The following is a 5943-nucleotide window of genomic DNA, read 5'->3' on the forward strand; positions in this document are numbered from 1 at the left end:
ACATGTCACAGGATTGGAACCTTAATCACACTTTGAAACCTTTATCATGCTGAAGTAGACCCTTAAACTTTAATCTCCTTAGTAATTGAAGGACTTTTCTATTTTTCAAAAGAATTTAGAGTAGGCAACTGAATGGGAAATAAAGCAAGCCCATATTTTACTATTATGTAACAAAAGTGAGTTTTTTCCAGTGTGTGTATGTTTGTGTGTGTGTGTGTGTGTGTGTGTGTGTGTGTATAATTTTATAAGCTCTCAGAGAAGGTGATATATGAGGATGTGATCCATAATTTTCCTTGGAAGTCTATTTTTAAGCAAGCATATGCATCCGGGTGAAGGTATGGGTGTTACACAAAATTTGTGTATAATTTGACTTAAGACTGAACACTGTAATCCTATTTTATAAATTAAGAAAAGTAAATGCATATTATTACCTGGTAACAATAAAGTCTAAGAATTCTACATAGTAAAAATAAAGAAACACAAGAAGATAGCTTAAGAGAAGTCCAGAGTATCTAGGACAGCATGATATTAATCATCATCCAGTAACTTTATGACTTATTTATCTGATTTTTAAGATATCAGCTGGAGGTATGGCTCTGTGGTTAAGGTGCTTGCCTGCAAAAATCTAAGGACCCTGGCTCGATACTCTAGGACTCACATAAGCCAGATGCTCATAGCGGCGCATGCAAATGGAGTTTGTTCATTGCTGTGGCTAGAGGCTCTGGCCTACCCATTCTCTTCCTCCCTCTCTCTCTCTCATAAATAAATAAAATATTTCTTAAAATGTTGTTTGTCATTCAAAAAAATAAAGAAATATTTTATTGCCCATCCCCCCTGTGATACAGAATAGGCATGCATCATTTTAAAGAAAATATTTTATATTTTTCTTCTGTCTGAAACCTTTATATACATTTTATTTCTCCCACAGAATCTCATCTCAATATAGTGTATTTTACAGATAAAAAGACTTCTGTCATACTTATCTACCATAAAAATGGGTGTATAATTTTAACTTTAAACATTTAATATCCTATGACATAAGGCTCTGATATTCAAACTGTTACCTACTCTATATTATTATGATGATTATAATTAATATACAACTGATCAGAAGTAACATTAATATATACTAAAGTTTTACATATAATAAAGTTTTAGATGTAATCACTGCCATTTACACTAGACATGTACCATTTGATGAGTAGTTTATTTTTTAATTATCCATTGAAAATTGATCTTAAAAACCCACAAATTTTGTTCCATTTTTGTTTTCATAGACTTAAGCATTAAGAATCTATTTGTATAAATCATAAGATGGGCATATGCATATGGACTTTATGTAAGCAATACAGCCCCAAATTTTAAAGCCTTCAGAGTGTATCATATGATCAATTATGTTTAATGTTCTAACCTCAATTAAGTCCTTTCTCAATTTTTATTGAAAGTACAATCTTAAAATCCACCTGACTTGCCAAGATCGGTCATGACAATCAGTTGCTTCCAGTATTTGGAATTTTCCATTTTCTTGGCGCTGGATGTATTTACAGTTGTGCAAGGCTTTAGTAAGGTGGGGCATGTGATTTTCTCTTTTAAACTATGAGAAGGCAGGTGACTAGAGGGGCACTTTTATCCCAGTGAGTCCTCCTGCAGCTCAGGGCTACAGATGGTTGAGTATGGAAACTGAACATCTGGGAAATTGTTTTCTTAAGGACATGTTTAGTTGTGTGTCCTTTGGAAAGTTTGGTCCATCTCCCCAGAGTACCAGGACCCCATTGTGGAGATTGATATGACCATCACAAACTTAGCAGGCAGGAGAAAGTACATGGTGAATCCAGAAGGGGAAGGACACTGAGGCATAAGGCAGGTAACAATGACTCAGGACCACAAGATGGACTAGCTCTAATACATATATTATATATGGAGAGAGAGAGAGAGAGAGAGAGAGAGAGAGAGAGAGAGACAAAGAGAAAGAGAGAGGACAGAATGTTTCAGTAAGAGACTCATTTGATCAAAGTCAAGGAGACAGAATTGATCTGTAGCATGTAAGAGAAGCGAAAGAGGCTAGCTTGAACACATAAATAAATAAAAATCCAATCTTAAGTGCAAGGAGACTGGACTTAGTATCATGAGGAGAAGCCTTAAGAATTACTTGAAGTTTTATCTTTGAACTCTAATGCTATCAACTCAAAATGCAAGTGGACATAAACAGTTATGAAGACCTATTATAGGTAAAAATAAAGCTTTTAATTTAACTTACTGCTTATAAAAATGCTTTAGAGAAATTGTTTTGGGGGGTTGAGAAGATGGCTCAACTGTTAAAGTACTTTCGTGAAAAGTTCAATTCTCCAATGCCCACGTACAGCCAGATGAAAAATGTGGCGCATGCATCTGGAGTTCATTACAACAACAGGCTCTGGCACACCCATTATCTCCCTTAAATAAATTTAATTAATTAATTATATAAAAATTATTTTACATGTATAGAAATACACAGAAAGAGTATTTCATCTGCTCAAGACAATACTTAAATCTCAACTTTTCATGTGCTACATTCTGCAGACATAACCTTATGGGCATAGTTTCAGCCATACTTCCCAATCTTGCCCTGATGACCACCCAGAAGTCTCATAGTGATGTTGAGTGATGTGGGATATCAAGAAAGTGTGCTGATGCTGAGCTGCTGAGGTCCTTACCAACTCCTTTAGATGCTGTGTCCTTCTTAAGGAGTACTGTGCTTCCCACCATCAATATTTACTTCCTGCCATCTCTTTGTTACTTGGGTGAAACAAGAAATAATCTTTCCTGATCTACTGAGACACTCTAATTGGTGTAACAATACATTTTTTCAATCATAAATAAACATATACATAAAAACACAATATATAGGATATCTATATACAACTTAATATTTACTTCCCATTGGTGAATTAAGCCACACCTAGAACACAGATTTTTCTAGAAGAATTTTCTTTCCAGTTTATTTTTGTCATAAAACTACCTCCAAGCTCAAGACTTTTCAATATTTCTGGCAAAATAAAGATGAGGGAGAACGCTTGTATTTCAATCTTGCTCCAGTATCTCAAGGGTTTTTTATTCCACTCTCCTTCTGAATGTTGTACCAAAATGTCTGTGTCACTAATTCCCATCCTGAGGCTTGGCATCTTAGCTCATGGCCTCACTGACTTAGGGCTATTTCCTTGTCTGCTTGCTCTGGAACCACTGGAATGCACCTCATGCTTCACTCCATTTTCCTGATCGAAGAGTGAGGGCTAAGAAAGAGAAAGAGAGAGAGAGAGAGAGAAGAGAGAGAGAGAGAGAGAGAGAGAGAGAGAGAGAGAGAGATGCAGATAATGGATCTGTCAGGGCCTCTTGCCTCTGCAAATAAACTCCAGATGCATGCACTACTTTGTGTGTCTGGCTTATGTCAGTACTAGAGATTAGAACTTGGGTTGCCAGGCTTTGTAAGCAAGTGCCTTTAATTGGTGAGCTATCTCTCCAGCCCTCTTTTAATTTCTTAGCTTACCCTGAGCTTAGTGTACTGAACAGACTAGTGCCAGTGTATGTTTCCCTGCATTTCATCATTTGGGATTGTATCTTATTCACCTTTGGAACCCTAGAGTTTAGAAGAGTTTTTCCAGCCTTTGAATATTGCTCAATGTGGGTTCATGGAATGAATGAACGAATAATAAGGCCTTGGTACCACTATGTAAATTAAGATGAAAAATAACCCCTAAACCATGACTACAATGTTATGCAGAAGTATTTTTTAGGATTTATGGATCATAATATATCTATGGACATTAAATATGAAGTTTCATCTCTTGTGTTTGTATGTTTTGTTTTGTCATGCAGTAACCATGTGCATGCATGCATAAGAAAAGACACTACAAGACAAGATGTTACCTCATTTTTCTATCCCTGGACTGCCAACTCATACTTTCTGTGATCTTACCATAATCTATGGGCTACTACCCATACATATACATAGACATACACATGTATGTACACACATACAAACCCACAGACAGAGACATGCAGACACACACACACACACACACACACACACACACACACACACACACACACAATCACATCCCATCTCGAAGGTAAAATGCTGAGAATAAGAAACCAAGCACCAAAATATAAAGGGTAGGGTCTTTCCTTTCTTTTCAGTGAATCCACCTTGCCAACTCCAAGTGAGATTTGCAGTTTTAATTGCCTCACCCATAAGTCTCCTTTGGTTTCCTTGATCTTTTGGGGTAGTTTTGTGGGTTTTGGGTATTGGACATAAAAGCAGCAATGTTGGAGGTAGAGACTAAGCTGGATAAACATGAAGGACCCTCAGGGTTCTTGGGCATGTGGAGACCCTCTGGTGGAAAATGAACTGGCATGTCTAAGATTCCTGCTGATGTGGAGTAGGGACCAAGTAATGACCCAGCTTGTGAAATCAGCCCTCCGGGGCTGGCATGGGGTCATAAACCAGGCCAATTAAATTCTTAGAGGAAAATATAATTGTGCAAACTTCAAATGTTGAGTTGAACTGTTCAACAGTAAGCTGTTCTTTTAACTGCCAGCCGGTCCTGAGCCTACCACCTCTTCCCGTTCCACCCGTAACTAGCAGCCATGCCAGGATTGGATCTCTGGGCATGGTAAAAGCAAAGCCTTTCCCTCACTGTTTTAATGTCTAATGGGGAAAATTGAAGTGCAAATGATAATACAAATTACATTTGGGACTTAAAGTTGACTCTTAGAGTAGGTCATAACTTTAGCACTATTGAAATGAGCTGAGTGTCTTTGTTCGTGTGAGAACTGTATACTTGTTTGGTGGGCCAGACAATAAAGTGTTATGGAGCAAACTATATTTCCAAATCTTGTAAGTTGAAGAACAAATTCTTAGTGCCCTAGAATGTGATTGTGTAGACACTGGAGAGGGTAGGATCAAGACTGACCTAAATCTCCTACATCTTCCCTCCCTCCCTCTCCCCCTCTCCCCTCTATCTCTCTCCTCTCTAACTCCTGTATATTAGTTATCTTTTTCCTCAATTTCTTAATGGACACTGACCTGTAACCCCCACTTCCAGCTTGGGCCTACCATCCACAATGAGCTTTTGATCAGAGAAACTTACAAGGTTTCCCAAAACAATGACAGACTTCTGTCAGAGTACTTGATGACCCACCAAAGGCCAGTGATAAGACCCTATTGCTGAAGACTCCATACACAGCTGACACGTAAAATGGAATGACATGGCTGGAAGCCAGGAGAGAGTCAATCCCCAGACAGTCAGCGTGTCTAGTGCCAGAAGGCGCTACATAGGCGACTGGGGGAAATGACCAAGATCTGTCCAAGCAACACACTGTTTAACCTAATTAGCAACAAACAACCAGATGTGATGCCCACACAAGTGCAATAGTGGTACACAGCCATGGTGAGGAATCAATTGCTCTTGATTTGGCTAACTGATCCACTCAGTGGTACTAGACCCTTAGCTGGAGCTGGGAAACAAGTCAGAACCATACCCAAACACAAGCCCACTCTACAACATCAAGCTACCATCAATCACGGGGTATAAGAGGGCCTACACCTATCAAACTGTCTATCAAAAAAGTAAGTGTTATCTCAATTTTCTGGGTGCTAACTTACTCTCTGTTGGAGAATCTGCTTGCTTCTCTTTTCCAGATAGATGCAGATCCTAAGAAGAGAGCTGCCCCAACATACCTCAAAAGGGGCCCAACTGAAACTAAGGACAACTGGCGAAATTAGCAAGGGTGATGTTTTCCTGTGAACCGGATACCAGCACAAAGGGGAAGGAGATCAACGCAGAGAAAAATCAACTCCTACCAAATCAGAGAGCCAAAGCCTCAGAGGCCCCCAACACCTCAGCACTGAAGCAGACCAAAAATGAACCCAACATGGCTCAGGGAAATCTTGTGGAAGAGGGGGCG

The sequence above is a fragment of the Jaculus jaculus genome, chromosome 10 (assembly GCF_020740685.1).
Source record: "Jaculus jaculus isolate mJacJac1 chromosome 10, mJacJac1.mat.Y.cur, whole genome shotgun sequence".
Lineage (NCBI taxonomy): Eukaryota > Metazoa > Chordata > Mammalia > Rodentia > Dipodidae > Jaculus > Jaculus jaculus.